Source organism: Corylus avellana, chromosome ca2 (genome assembly GCF_901000735.1).
Source record: "Corylus avellana chromosome ca2, CavTom2PMs-1.0".
NCBI lineage: Eukaryota > Viridiplantae > Streptophyta > Magnoliopsida > Fagales > Betulaceae > Corylus > Corylus avellana.
In genome coordinates this window covers 33,483,223-33,499,891 of record NC_081542.1, presented here as the reverse complement: position 1 = coordinate 33,499,891, position 16,669 = coordinate 33,483,223, and positions in this window count along the sequence as shown.

Below are 16,669 nucleotides of genomic sequence, written 5' to 3'. Positions count from 1 at the left end.
GATGAAGCCGGTGAAACCAAAAAGAAGAAAATTCGCTCCTGAGCGAAACATGGCCATAGCTGAGGAAGTAGAAAAACTTCTTAAGGCTTGGTTCATCGAAGAAGTTTATTATCCAGATTGGTTGGCCAACGTAGTATTGGTCTAGAAGTCCAATGGAAAATGGAGGATGTGTGTAGACTTCACTAATCTAAACAAAGCATGCCCAAAAGATAGCTTTCCCCTGCCTAGGATAGATGCGTTGGTGGATTCAACAGCTGGATACGGGTTACTTAGTTTCATGGACGCATTCTCTGGCTACAACCAGATCTACATGCATCGGGACGTTCAGGAGAAGACTGCATTTATCATAGACCGAGGCTTATACTGCTACAAAGTTATGCCTTTTGGTTTGAAAAACGCTGGAGCAACCTATCAGAGGTTGGTTAATAAAATGTTCCTAGCACAGATCGGACGCAACATGGAGGTTTATGTTGATGACATGCTCGTCAAGAGTGTGTCGCCATTGGATCATACACACGACTTGCAAGAAACATTCCAACTGCTGAAGCAATATGGGATGAAGCTAAATCCCGCAAAGTGTGCTTTTGGAGGGTTTTCAGGCAAATTCCTCGGTTATATGGTGTCAAATCGAGGAATTGAGGCCAACCTAGAGAAAATCCAAGCTTTAATAGAAATGCAATCTCCAAAGAGTACAAAGCAGCTTCAACAGCTAACCGGCAGGATAGCCGTATTGAATAGGTTCATCTCTCAGTCGACCGATAAATGCTTACCTTTCTTCAAGATATTAAGAAAGGCATTTGAGTGGTCCGAAGAATGTGAACAGGCCTTCGAGCAGCTGAAAAAGTACCTGGCTAGCCCCCCACTACTCAATCGAGCCATTCCCAGAGAAATACTATACCTATACCTAGCCATATCTCCTACTGCGGTTAGTGCGGCGTTTGTCTGAGAAGAAGAAGGTGTACAAAAGCCAGTGTACTTCATCAGCCAAGCATTATGAGGGGCGGAAGAGAGGTACGTGCAGATGGAGAAGCTTGCCTTCGCCTTAACCATTGCGTCAAGAAAGCTTTGGCCATATTTTCAAGCCCACACCATCTGGGTCTTAACCGAATATCCCCTAAAAAAGTTTTTCGAAAGCTAGATCTATCCGACAAGTTAACTAATTGGGCTACTGAACTCAGAGAATTTGACATCGAATATGTCCCTCGGAAAGCCATAAAAGGCCAAGCACTCGCAAATTTCGTGGTAGAGTTCATAAACTTGCCAGAAACCAAGGAATGGCCACAGGATTAAACATGGGTGATTTATGTGGATGGATCATCCAATAAGAAGAATAGAGGAGCTGGGGTTGTATTGATCACCCCGGAAGGAGAGGAGTTATGTAGTTCATTGACGTTGGAATTTAAGACAAGACTACTAACAATGAGGCTGAGTATGAAGCAGTCTTGGTGGGACTGAGTCTAGCTCTGCAAATGGGAGCATAATTTATTGAAGTACGAAGTGACTCTCAAGTAATTGTTGGACACATCCAAGGAGAGTTCGAAGCCAAAGGAGAGAAAATGAAGCTGTACATAGCCAAAGTACAGAACATGCAAAATTTGTTCAAGAAATTCTGCATCATAAAGGTCCTAAGGCAGGAGAACAAGAGAGCTGATCATTTGGCCAGAATGGGTTCATCAATGCAAGACGGTATGGATGAAACCAAGGAACTAGTACAGACCTTACTAAAGCCTGCAGTAACCAAGGATATCTCGGTCATAACTACAGGGACAATACCCAATTGGGCGGAAGAACTGGTAGAATACTTGGAGAAGGGCACTCTTCCAACCGATAAGAAGAAAGCAGTCCAACTTTGGACTAAAGCTGCTCTGTTTACCATGGTAAATGATACTCTCTTCAAAAGAGGGGTGGATATAGTAAGACCATTGCCCAAAGGAAAGGGGGGTGTTCAGTTTGCAGTAGTGGCTGTTGATTACTTCACCAAATGGGCAGAAGTTGAGGCCCTAGTGAATATTACAGCCAAAAACATAGAACGATTTCTTTGGAGAAGTATCATATGTCGCTATGGCATTCCACATGCTTTCGTGACAAACAACGGAAAGCAGTTCGATTGTGATTCATTCCGAGAATGGTGTGCCAAGCTCCACATCAGGAACTTCTTCTCATCCCCAGGACATCCCCAAGTGAATGGACACGTTGAAGCCACCAATAAAACCATCTTCAAAATTTTGAAGAAAACCATCGCAAAGGAAATTGGGCTGAGGATCTTCCTGAAGTTCTTTGGGCATACCAAACTACGAAGAGGACGCCAACTGAAGAAACCCCTTATGCTTTAGCTTTCAGAACCAAGGCACTGATACCAGTCAAAGTTGGGTCGGGCAGCTTCCGCGTAGAGACTTCTCGACCAGAAACCAATGATGAAGGCCTTAAGTTACATCTCGACTTATTACAAGAGAAACGAGATCAAGCCCAAGTAACTATGGCAGCATACCAGGAGAGAGTGGCTCGGTATTTCAATCAGAAGGTCAAGCATCAAAGCTTCAATCTAGGAGATTTTGTCTTGCGAAAGGTCACCGTCGCCACCAAAGACCCAACTGAAGGGAAATTAGCTCCAAATTGGGAAGGGCCATACAAAGTAATCGGACACTACAGAGTTGGAGCTTATCATGTCGAAGATTCAGAAGGAAAAGAACTATCAAGGCCATGGAATGCTGAGCATCCCAAGAAGTACTGTTGTGCAAATTTATTTTAACTCGCAAGTGCACAAATCGTTTGTAGTTTAATGGATTGCAAGTGCGAGGTCGAACCCACAGAGAATTGTATTTTTGAAAGAGCAATTTAAATCTAAACTAATTTTACCTTAACCTAGTTCCAAAAGGGTTTGATTTTGGTTTTGAAAATTAAAAGACTAAACATAAACTAAATAAACTAAGTAAATCAATAGATAAAGGCACTAAGGATGCGGAATCTACACTCACCAAAGAATTAATCAAAATCAAAATCATTTTACTTCAAAGAATTAATCAAAATCATTCCATGTATCCATTCATTGACCAAATCACAAGAGGAATCCAAATTTAATTGAAATACCAGATATATCTGTAGAACAAATCACAAGGGATATCCAATTTTTATGAGTTAAAAACCAAGCAATCAATTATGTGAAATTATCCTAAATCATCAAGTGTATCCTTGAATCACAACAAGATATCCAAGAATCATGCCATATATTGAAAAGAAGTAAAACAATTGAAATAATAAACCAATAAAATCAGAATAATCAAAACTTACAATAAAGCGATGTTGTTCTTCATCAGTAAGGCTTCATCCCCAACCTCAGTTGAGAATTTAGCTCCACATGACTATGAAACTAAAACCTAGACCTAAGGAAAAACTAAACTAAAAGCAAAGCTGTGGATTACATTCTATCTCAAAAATTGTATCCCAAAAACTAGTCTCTGGAATTCTATATATCTTTTCTTGAATGTAAAGAAGTCTATTTCTAGGCTTAGGGAAGTCCTAGAAGCCCAAGTAAACTTAGATAATTCGGAGGTCTGAAATCGGAATAGGATTCGTCCAGATTTACGTCCTTTGATTGTGGGGCGATTTTGGCATAGTAACCGTCCGAATTAGGAAAACTCTATTTCATAATGAACTGTAATATTTTGAGTTAGCATTCCAATGCCGTTGAATCACTTCAATCCAATATTTCAGCGGAAAGTTATGGTCAAAATACTAAGACGTGTGCAGAATTTGAATTTGAATCCAATCCAAAATTTTATCTAATCTAATCTTTAATCCGATTTAACCTTTTCTTGGATTTGGTTAAACTTAACAACATCATTTAGGTCTTCTCAAAGTATGCTTTCTTCCAAATTTTTTATTTTTCCCTTTAAAGCTGTAGTTTTTCTTCAACGACCTACAAAATACTAAAAACACAAAGCTAACACAAAACATTAAATAATGACACAGGTAAAGGATTAACTAATGCAAATAAAGGGGTCAAAGTATGTAATATTTGGCACTCATCAAACACCCTCACACTTACATTTTGCTAGTCCCTTAGCAAAAAAAAACGAAAAATAAAATGCATGCAAAAAAACATAAATCCTCTTTCGTGGGGGAGACGATTGTATTTAGCATATGCAACAAGCCTTTTAAACCCCTAGGCATCCCTAGTGGACGAGTGAAGTCTCATGAGGGCTTAACAGAAATGATACCCACAAACATTGTAGCACTATGTTGTTAACAAGAAAGAAGTTTCACATAAACCATGGTTCTTATTCATGAGCAAGCTTAAAAAGACAAACACCTTCATCACAGTAATTGGAAATCTAAAATCAATTCACTCATAAATGGACAATTGAGACCTCATATGTTTTGAAAAATGCAAAGCGTAATTAGCATACAATCATGAAGCTTTCAGCTGAAACTCAAGACAAGTTCCATAAAATTTGTAAGAATTCCTAACAAATGAAACAACCAAGGCAAGATATGCATTTTTTTTTTTTTTTTACAGGCTCTGCAATGTCTAACTCCCTTAAACTTTCTAATTACCTATGTAACAAGTGTTAGGCCAATGACTCCCAAGCCAGGTGGCTTTAGGGCATTAGATGTAAAACAACTTTAAGGGCTTATTAACTTAAGTCAAAAAGGCTACGAAGTCAAATTAGCCATATCATAAATCAACACTGAACTTCACACCTTTTGACGCGAACACTCAATGCTTAATGAGGCAAGAGGTCCGGTTACTCAGTGAAAAACTCAAAATGATCTTTCTTTTCTTTTTCCTTCTCTTTTTTATTTATTTTTTTCTTTTTATATCTTGCAAGCCAATGGTTATTCATCAATAGGTCATCCAACAAATCTCAAAGAGAACAAGCTTAAGCTCAAACATCATACCTCACAGAAAACATGCTAATGTGCTCATAAAAATTTATCTCAAAACAAGTGAAATCTCTTTTACCCAAAAATAAGTCAAAGGACTCAGACTCCTAATGACATAATGATGTGTTCAACCCTTTAAGCAAGCTAATGAAATGCAAATCACAGTTATAGTTTAACTCAAACTTGACAACTACATAGCACAATTTTGTTTTTTTTAAAAAAAAAAAAAAAAAATTAACACAAAATGACAAATAAAAATAAACAACTAAGAACAAAAAATAAACAATAAGAAAAAATAAACAAATAAGAACAAAAATAAACAGACAAAGTGTTTTTCTATACCTACAAACTTGAATTACACATTGCCATCAATGTGTAGTATAGAAATACATTACCGAAAGTAAGGAAACATCAAGGTGTGAAAAAGGGGTAAGGCATCCTCCAAACTCAAACACCAAAACACCTGTCATCAAAGCTAACAGCAAAAAAAAAAAAAAAATTATAGAAACAAAAATCAAAAGATTAATTGCAGTTAGAAACAAAAACAAATAAAAATAACATGTAATGAAAGAGGAAAGAAAGAATTTGTGGATTGAAGTGCAGAAAATAAACTGAATTTGAAAACTTTACAGCGCTTCCCCCTATCATGCAAATGTCCAACCAATCCCTTCCACCCCTTCTTCTTCAAAACTTCATACCCCTCTGGAAGGATATTTTGTCATCTTATGTAGAATTGCTTGCTTTGAAGGATCATTTTAGGAAAGTGGTTCCTAGATTTGTGTGCTCTTGTGCACAAGTCCTTGAATATCTTGACATAAAATGGCTCTTTCAGACATTCAGGCGATGAAGCTTTAGATTCTTGATGTGTCTCAAGAGGGACAGTGATGCAGGCATGAGCTTCAATACTCACTTCCATGTCACTGGGCAGATCAAGATCCGTTGGGGGCTCATTGTTCTCATGGTGCTCAACTTGCTCAGGATGCTCAACTTATTCTTCTTTTTCTTTCTCCTCAATGTTGTCAACAATTTTCTCTCTCAAGTGTGGTGGTAACTTGAATATGCTCAACTTGCTTTGCGTGCTCCTCTTTATTATCCACAATTTCCTTCTCATCAACCATGTAGTGTAAAATGAATGGACATTCACTTTGGTGGTGAGTAGGATTATAACAATATTCACAAAATTTAGATAGTCCCCACTTATTTATAGTTCTGATATAGGCCGACCTAACTACCTTGAGTTCCGCTATTCTCGTTTTTAAGTCATCAATGTGAGCAGTTGGACAAAATTGAAATACTTCATCTTTAGGAAGATAATTTCTTATAACACTTTCCTCTCTTTCAAAGTTGGTGGTGGCTTGGACATGCTCATGATAAGAATTTTCGGGCTCATCCTCATCAATCATGTAGTGCCATCCAGCCATCAACTAACTTTGAAGCTCTTCTTTCTTATTGTTATCTTCTATGCTCTCATTGTCCCAATATTGAGTCGTTGGGTCAAGTTGATGTTCAGATGGATGTTCATTCTCACTCTGGTCAATCCATTCTTCCATCCCTGCGATAGCTTGAGTGTTAGCATCTTTGAGCTCTTGATTGAATTGTCGCAGTTCTTGTATGGTTTGTGAGTTGAGTCTTTTAATTTCTTGAAAATCGCTGTCCATTTTCTTTTCTTTTGATTTGAGAGTTTGCATGAGTGCTTTCATTATGTCTTCCAGTGATGACTGCGGTGCAGGCTGTGGCCCTTGAGTGGTGGATTGATAAGCAGGAGGTTGAGTTAGATGATCGAACTGCATATAATCTGAGTGGTGCACTTCATCAAATTGGTGAGCATAATTTCCTATAGCCTGAGCTGACCATGAGAAATTAGATTGGTTGCTCCAATCCGGGTTGTAATAATTGGAATTTGAATCAAACCTTGGACTGGAGAAACTGGTGTTCATTTACTCATATGGAAAATTAGAAACTTGTCCCCATGATGGACAATCACTATAATGATGATAAGGATTGGAGCAATATGAACATGGCTTATATGAGTAAAAATTTTGAGGGTAGTTGGTAGGAGCTGGTATCCTATAATTAGGAGAGGCATTAAAATCATTAAAATGAAAATTCATGCTTCCCCCTCACTTTTTAGCATGCAAATATCCCACATAAAACATTAACCATTTTATATATATAAACGACTAACCCAATTAAAAAATAAATAAAAACTAAACGTAAAAACTCACAGAAAAGGACCAAAATAAATTTTGGCAAAATTTTTCAGCTACTGCCAGTCTACTGGTGCTAACTCTTGAGATGCGCTCGAGTGTAGGTTAGGTGCGATCAAGCGCAGCAGCGCTAATCCGTAGATGCATGGCTGTGAGTGCGCTCGAGCCTTCAGAGGCAATTGTCGAGCGCAGGTGTGCTAAACTTGTTGTCTTGGCCTCGAGTGGGCTCGATCATTGCAGTACTGCGATCGATTGCACTAGCAGGGGTGTCCAGAAGATACTGTGGCAGAGCTGTAAAACAAGCCCAAAAAACAAAACAAACAAACAAACAAACAAACAAAACAAAACAAAACAACAAGAAAAATCTTCTTTTTTTCTTATTAATAACAGGAATAAAACAAAACAAATTGCAGAAAAAAAAATCCTAATTATAACTAGTAGAAGAATAAAACTAATCTAGATGTAAATTGAATTAAAAAATTAAACAATTCTCCGGCAACAGTACCAAAAACTTCTTGTGCAAATTTATTTTAACTCGCAACTGCACGAATCGTTTATAGTTTAATGGATTGCAAGTGCGAAGTCGAACCCACAGAGAATTGTATTTTTGAAAGAGCAATTTAAATCTAAACTAATTTTACCCTAACCTAGTTCCAAAAGGGTTTGATTTTGGTTTTGAAAATTAAAAGACTAAACATAAATTAAATAAACTAAGTAAATCAATAGATAAAGGCACTAAGGATGCGGAATCTACACTCACCAAATCATAACAACATTCAATATTAATCCGAAGTTCTCACAATTTAAATCTTATGTATGTTTTACTATGCTTCAAAGAATTAATCAAAACCATCCCATGTATCCATTCATTGACCAAATCATAAGAGAAATCCAAATTTAATTGAAACACCAGATGTATCCGTAGAACAAATCACAAGAGATATCCAATTTTTATGAGTTAAAAACCAAGCAATCAATTATGTGAAATTATCCTAAATCATCAAGTATATCCTTGAATCACAACAAGATATCCAAGAATCATGCTACATATTGAAAAGAAGTAAAACAATTGAAATAATAAACCAATAAAATCGGAATAATAAAAACTTACAATAAAGCAATGTTGTTCTTCATCGGTGAGGCTTCATCCCCAACCTTAGTTGAGAATTTAGTTCCACATGACTATGAAACTAAAACCTAAACCTAAAGAAAAACTAAACTAAAAGAAAAGTTGTGGATTACATTCTGTCTCCAAAATTGTATCACAAAACTAGTCTCTAAAATTCTCTCTTTTCTTGAATGCAAAGAGGTCTATTTATAGGCTTAGGAAAGTCCTAGAAACCCTATTAAACCTAGATAATTCGGAGGTCTGTCTCCCGGTCAAAATAGAAGTCTGAAACCAGAATAGGATTCATCCAGATTTGTGTCCTTTTATTGCGGGGAAATTTAGGCATAGTAACCGTCTGAATTAGGAAAATCCTATTTCATAATGAACTGCAGTATTTTGAGTTAGAGTTCCAATGCTGCTCGAATCACTTCAATCCGATATTTTAGCGGAAAGTTATGGTCAAAATACTGAGACGTGTGCAAAATCTGAATTTGAATCCAATCCGAAATTTTATCCAATTTGAACTTTAAGCTGATTTAACATTTTCTTAGATTTAGTTAACCTTAACCACATCATCTTGGTCTTATCAAAGTATGCTTTCTTCCAAACTTTGCATTTTTCCCTTTAAAGCTGTAGTTTTTCTTCAATGACCTACAAAATACTAAAAACACAAAACTAACACAAAACATTAAATAACGACACAGCTAAAGGATTAACTAATATAAATAAAGGGTCCAAATATGCAATATTTGGCACTTATCAAGTACTATGTTTAGTCATTGTAATTCCATTGAAGTTTCACTTTTGAACAACTTTTACTAGAAAACATATTATCAATAAGAATCTTCTGCAATTACAATGTCAGACAATGCTTCGATAAATCAGGAAATATCGTCGAGGTATTTTTCCGAGTCTAACTCGGCGAAATATAACCAAGGTACTTTCCTCAATGTTTTGTGAAATATCACTATATAGGTACTTTCTAAACCCAGCCCAACTTAGAATTAAATCCTCCTCAAAGGATAATTCGACAGTTGATCTCAATCCATTGAAAACATGGTCTATTCCTAACTGGAACGCAAAAAACCACCTAAGCAACTACACACTAGAGGCTAGAGCCAACAAAAGTCCAACATCGGGCCTTTGTTGCGGTGGGCAGTGGCGTTGCTCGGGTGGTCGGAGAATGAAAAAAAATTTATGTTTCTTTTAACAGAGACCCTACTATTAAGTCCATCCTTAAAACACCAACTATACAGCATCTAATTACTATGTGACACATCATCAATTTGATAAAAATACAAAAAATGAAAATGAGTACAACCACACCAAAAAAAAAAACAAAAACAAAAAACAACAAAAAAAAAAGAAAGAAACCCGTAGCCGGCGAGACACTGCCGAAATCTAGGTTGCCGAAGCATCGACAGAGACTTGCTGGGTCGCCGGCCAGACCCATGCTGGGTCTAGCCGGCTACCCAGCATGGGTCACGCCCAAACCCACGCTGGGTCAGGCCGGCGACCCAACCGTAGGTCTACAGACCCAGGTGCAGACCCACAGCAAGTCTCTGGCGGTGCTTCAGCGGTCTGGATTCCGGCGATGTCGTGACTCTCTAGATACCTCAAAATCTATTTCTAATGCCTCAAAACCCGTTTCTAATGTTCCAAAACCCGTTTATAATGCCTCAACACCCGTTTTTAATGCCTTAAAACTAGGGGTGTAAACGAGCTGATACAACTCGACAGCTCGCTCGATACCCACTCGGTTAAGCTCAATCCGAACTCGAGCTCAACACTGTACAAGCCCGCTCGTTACTGTTGAAACCCGCTCGATTAGTTAGTGATACATACCTGGCTCGCTCGATCAAACTTGACGGGGACTCATGAGCTTGACTCGTTTAAGACTCGCCGGCTCGTTAGCACGACTCGTTAGCTCGTTCATAGATCTTGTATATATATATATATATAAAACATATTAATATATTACAAAAAAGAGTTATATATTTAAATATGTATTTAGTAATTAAGTAATATATGTTATATAGATTATTTCATATTTATGTGTATGTATTAGTTAACATACTAACTAGTTAGTTCATAAACTAACATATTATCTAGTTAATTGATATATATCAAGTAAATATAAGGGGAAAATGCAGTTTACCCCCTTGAAGTTTCAGGGGTTTTTCAATTTTAACCCCAAGGTTCAAAAATTGGCAATCTACCCCCCTAAAGTTTCAAAAATTGGCAATTTAAACCCTCCGTTTAATTTTTCCGTCTAAATGGACGGAAATCTATGAAATTACATCACTACCCTCAGGCTTTTCTAAAAAAATTTCCGTCCAATTTAACGGAAATTAGTAACGGAAGGTTTAAATTGCCAATTTTTGAAACTTCAGGGGGGTAGATTGCCAATTTTTAAACTTTGGGGTTAAAATTGAAAAACATCTGAAACTTCAGGGGGGTAAATTGCATTTTCCCCTAAATTTTATATCATATGAATTATCATTCGAATTTAGTCACATTATCATATGGTCTAGTATTTCGCCATATGAACATATAATTACTAGTTAAGTAACTTAGTAAGCATAGTTAAAGATTTATAGTTTAAGTTTCATAATATTTAAGTATTAATGTATTATCACTATAATTTATACCATTAAACGTATTGCAAGATTGTGTTACTGCTTGTAATTGACGCATTATAAAATTATTCTTGCAGTTGTTTATTCTAGAGTTCCCACTTGATTTTCATGTTGAATATTTTTTTTTTCTTCCTAAAATTGCTTATGAATTTCTTAAAAAGATAGTATCAAAAATCAATAGTATTCAATTCGTATCTTTAAACCATTAAAAATCTATATTAATGCTATGTTATCTCCGTCTCTGTATCTTCTCCAACCTTCAATTTTTGAAAGTCTCATAGTTCAAAATGGAAAGACAAGAATTAATAAATGATTCAAAGATGGAAAGTTTCAAGGACAGAAATTTTTTCCAAACTAGTCTGGAGGAAATATCCTCCAACCCATTTAAAATAGTACCAAATATCTATAAATATTTAAAAGGCACATTAAATTTAATCTAAGTTAGGAAACTACTATTAATGAGGTTAATAATTTAATGTGTCTTTTAAATGTTTATAGACACTTGGCATTATTTTATATGGGTTGGAGGATATTTCTTTCAGACTGGTTTGAAGGAAATTTCTGTCCAAGTTTCAATCGAAAATTCACTTATTTTCCAATTTCATGACCTTTTTTTTTTTTTTTTTTTTTTTGACATGTCCATGCAAGGGAAAGGGGAGGGTGGATTTGAACTAGTGACCTCCGTTTCATGAGACGTGGTTCAGCCGATTAAGTTACCCCTTGAAAACAATTTCATGATTTTTCAACTCATGGTTCAAGTCCTTCAAATCATTCCATAAAAATCAATGATAAAAAAGGTTAATAAATTATAATTTACAAAAACTCACTCAGCCACTTGCATTAATTTTTATTTTTATTTTTATTTGAATATGTCATGAATTATTGGATTTTCATATATGAGGAGTATAACTAATTTTTTTTTTTTTTTTTTTTATATGAGGAGTATAACTAATTATTCACCTAGTATAAGCGTTAGATCAATATAACTAATTATTATTTAGATAATATTCAAATAAAGAAAAAAATTCCCATTTAAAATTGCTGACTTATGCCCCAAAATTTATTGAGCCGCCCCTATATATACAAAACATATTGATATTAATTTTTTTGTTTTCAATATATTGATTCTTTTTTAAGTATCCATATATTATTATTATTATTATTATTTTGACATGTTCGCACAAGAGGGAGAAGGAGAATTCGAACTAGTGACCTTCGCTTCATTAAGCGTGGTCTCATCCGATTGATCTACCTTTTGGGGACAATATTATTTTTAATGGTATTACGATTAACTATTAACTTAATATTCTTTTTTTTAAAAAAAAAATACTTTAAAGTTAACAATTATATAAACAGACAAACAGTTCCCATTATAGTAATTAATAGTTAATGCTAAAAAGCAAAAACGGTGCGTTTTGGTCTTGGCTAATTAAGGATTTGTATTTAAAGCACCTAAATTCTCGTGAAAACGCACTAAACCATTCGATTTGTTTTATTAAATGTGAGCCGCTGATGAGTGATGGTGGGTTACAGTTGTAAGGCATAAACTCACATGGAAATAATCTCATGTCCCGCATGTCCATCATAGCACCAAGTTCCAGTGATTTGCATTTAATCATCAACTAAGATCTTTGATTCTATGGTTAGGATCAATCATTGGGTGACATTGAGTATAATTGCGCTTGGAGAAACTTACAGTTAGCAATTTCTCTGTGCCTGACGCTCATGCCAACCAAGGCCAAAAATCTCGCAATTGAGTTTTAATGTGAACCGTTGGATTATTTTCTATTTAATTTGAACCGTTGGTGAAAGGAAAATGGAATCCAGCTGTATGCTACCTCATGCTTTAGAAATTATATGGTGTTTTAAATAACTATGAGCTTACTCTTATGGATTTAATCCATTGATTTAAGTTCACTCTAGAAATTGATTATCATAATTGACGGTCAGGATCATATGTTTCACTGATTTGAGATATATTCGGCCATACCAGATAATAATTTCTTATGCACCTTGCGTTTCTCTACCTTCAATTATTTTCTTCAACCATTTTTCCTATTTTTTTTTTTTTATAGAAAACTTTAACTTCATTTCATAATCAAATCTAGAGTACAAGACTCTAAACAAAAAGAGCCAAATGCTCTAAAGTTACAATAGAATAAATGCTGCTGGGAATCTCTTCCATCCAAACTTTTTCCATTTTTTCCCGTGCTGTAAGTTTTGCCAGACTATGGGCTGCCTCATTAGCTTCCCGCTTGACATGCAACACCTCCCATTTTTTGAATCCAGCTAAAACTCTTCTAATATCCTCAATGATTTGTCCATAACTGCTACACATAGAGACATTAACATTTATAGCCTTGACCACCACTTCAGCATCCCCCTCAAAGATGATATTCTGCATCCCCAAATCTCTGCAAAATTCCACTGCACAGAGAGCCCCCATTGATTCTGCTGTGGCTGGCTCAGGAAAACCTTCTCTAGTGAAGCTTAAAGCAGCACTTACAAGCCCCTGAGAATCCCTGATAATAACCCCTATGCCCATTCTTTTTTGTTCAACATTCAGAGCAATATCCCAATTAGCCTTAAAAAAATCACCCAAAGGACGTGTCCATCTTGCCCGAACTACAGCACACGTATTTGAGCCCAACACGTTCTCCTTCATCATTGTCCTTCGAAATTGGTTCAGCATTTCAGCAGCTTGTGTAACAAGTTGATTTGGGTGAAGAAACTCACCCCCGTGAACATATGTGTTCCTTCTTGCCCATATACACTTTGCTGTAATGGCAAATAATTCCACCTCTTCCTTATTGCATCGGGTTAATATGTACTCAAAAATCTCAGAAAACAAAATTCTCTCACAATTGCTCTTCTGAAATTTTTGTTCACTCGCCCCCCACACATCTCTAGCTGCCGGGCATAACCACAATACATGTACCACCGTTTCCTTCTCCCCACAGCAGAATGGACACAACTCATCTTTCACTACACCTCTCTTAGCTAGGTTGCTCAGAGTGGGCAAAATATCACTGCACGCCCTCCACATAAAGACCTTCGTTGCATTAGGAACTTGAAGTTTCCACATAGCCTTCCAAATAATATCATATCCTGAAGGTTGAGATGCTTCCCCAAGGATAGCCGTAATTCTATCCTTCTCCATATAATAACCACCTTTTACCGTGTACTCCCCAGTAATCGTGGCCTTCCAAATCAACTTGTCCTGGACTTGATATCTACTAAGCGGAAGACTACAAATATAGTTCGCTTCTTCTTGCCAGAAAATGTCACGAATAAGAGGGATATTCCACCCCAAGGTACATGGATCTATCAAATCACAGACTTTTGCTCCCTCTGCCAAAACATTTCGAGGAGTTTGGATCATCGAAGAAAAAGTTTTAGGAAGCCATTTATCCCCCCAAACATTCATTGATTTTTCATCCCCAATCCTCCATACCATCCCAGACTGAACTAAGCCTTTTGCCGCCAGAATACTCCTCCAAGCCAAAGATGGCCTACTTCCAATTTTTGCTTCCAACAAAGTTCCTCTTGGATAGTACTTAGCCTTAAGAATTTTTGCTGTTAGATTTTCCGGATTTTGCAAAAGTCTCCAACATTGTTTAGCTAGAAGAGCCTTATTAAAACAAGTAAGGTCCCTAAACCCCATTCCCCCTTGAGCCTTGGATCTTCCCATCTTCTCCCAAGTCATCCAGTGAATTTTCTTGTCATTTTCCTTATGTCCCCACCAAAATTTCTGCATAATGACATTTAATTCCTTACAAAGAGTTTTCGGCAACAGAAAAAGACTCATACTATAGGAAGGAATAGCCTGAACCACCGCCTTTAATAAAATCTCCTTGCCTGCATGTGAAAGGAATTTTGTCTTCCAATCAGTAATCCTTCTCCTTACCCTGTCTGTTAAAACCTGGAATTCTCTAATCCGAGACTTCCCTACAAATGCCGGCAACCCCAAATATTTGTCATACCTTTGAGTCCATTTTTCCTATTACATCGCCTCCATCGTTTGCAACATCTCATTCTTTTTTCGGATAAGCCTCCGGCCTCCAGGCTCCAGTTCTCCTTTATATGATTATTACTAAGCTTGGGTAGAACATCGATTTGAAAGAGAAATCAAGGAAAATGAGTGAGTTTGTTGGGTGAATTTTTCGGGGCTGGCATTGGTGGCTATAACCATGGAGCACATCGTTGCAGCCGTTAAATGTGTTTTCCTGCTTTTGGCCGTTGGCCTTGTGCGATATGGGTTTGGGGAGGGTGGATTTGGTTCAGCTTCGAGTCGAGCGAGTCAAGTATCGAGTACATTAGGCGAGCTCGAGCGTGGCTCGAACTCATGAAATTTGTGAACGAGCCGATCTTGGGCAGTCCCAACTCGCCCGAATTCGGCTCGTTTACGGCCCTACTTACAACTTTTTTTTGGATTCAAAAAACTAAAAGGTGGAGATGCAAGTTAACCCTTTAGGAATTTTATCATCTTAAAACCTAAAAGGTACAAGGTTAATCCTTAGGGATTTTATCAGTTCAAAATCCAATATATTTTGGTCCAAGTTATGTTTATGCACTTTTTATATTTTTGCTTATGTGTCGATTATTGATTGGGGCTGTAAAATGAGTGTAATCAGGATGTTTCTCATAAGAGCATTCTCAATAGAAGAGCCAAATGTTACTTTTATCTAAAATAACTCTTCAAATGTTTAAAAAAGCTCATACATTAGATTAGCAAAAAAAATGTAAAATAAATATTTAATTGGAAGAGTTAAAAAAAAAACTAAATGTAGCAGCATTTTTTAAGGGAGCTATTTTATTTTTCATTGTTTCTCACCTATTTTCTCTTTTTCTCAAATTTTTTCCTATTTTTTCTCTGCATGTTTTATTTTTTCCCAAATTTTTTCTTATTTTTTCTCTCACATGTTATCTTTTTTCTCAAAACTTTTCTTACTTTTAATAATATTTTAATAAAATAGGTAGAAATATAACTAATCGAATGTAGAGACATTTAAACATGGTTTAGCTAAAGTAGATAAAAGTAAATTTTAAGAAGCCATTTTACATAAAAATATGACTCCTCCATTAGGAATGATCTAAAAGGTTTTCTTTTCTTTTAATTATTATTATTATTATTATTATTATTTTTTTTTTATTTTTTAAATTAGGCTGGTTAATTCAGGCAAATGCTACTCTGTAGCATTTGCTCAACGAGAGTAGAAACGAAAAAAAAAAGGTCACTAATGTCTTCCTCCTACTCATCATCAAGGTCTTCAGCGACTCACAGAAGAGTAGCTCCGCCTCCATTTGGAAACCCGACCTCCTTGGGATCCCACCGTCCAGATGTTGACCCGGCTCCAACTCCACGGCCCATTTTTCAGTGTCTCGGATTCGGCTTCATCATATTCCTCGTCTTCCTCCAGTTCCTACCCGCTACCCATTTCCGGCAACCCTCGGATCCTATGAGGAACTGGACCCCGTTTGATAATCATAATGCTCCTCCTTCCACCACTGTAGGTCACTTTTTGAGTTTCGATTAACTTCTCATTATTTATCAATATTTTCGTTTCTCTTCTTTCTAAAATTTGTTAATCCCTAGAAAGAATAAATTGATGAACAAATTGGTTATTTGCTCCTAATGAACATGTTTTTACATTTTGGTGAAGCTTTGCATTGTATTTCTGATTTCTCATGTTTAACTCTAGTTGAAGTAAAAGGCTAATATATTCTTGGTTCTTGCAATGTTTTACAGTGAAGTTTTTTGTTTTTTTGGTTTTTTTTTTTTATATATTTTCTTGTTAGTCAAGCCTAGTAATACTGTTGCTGAACGAAAT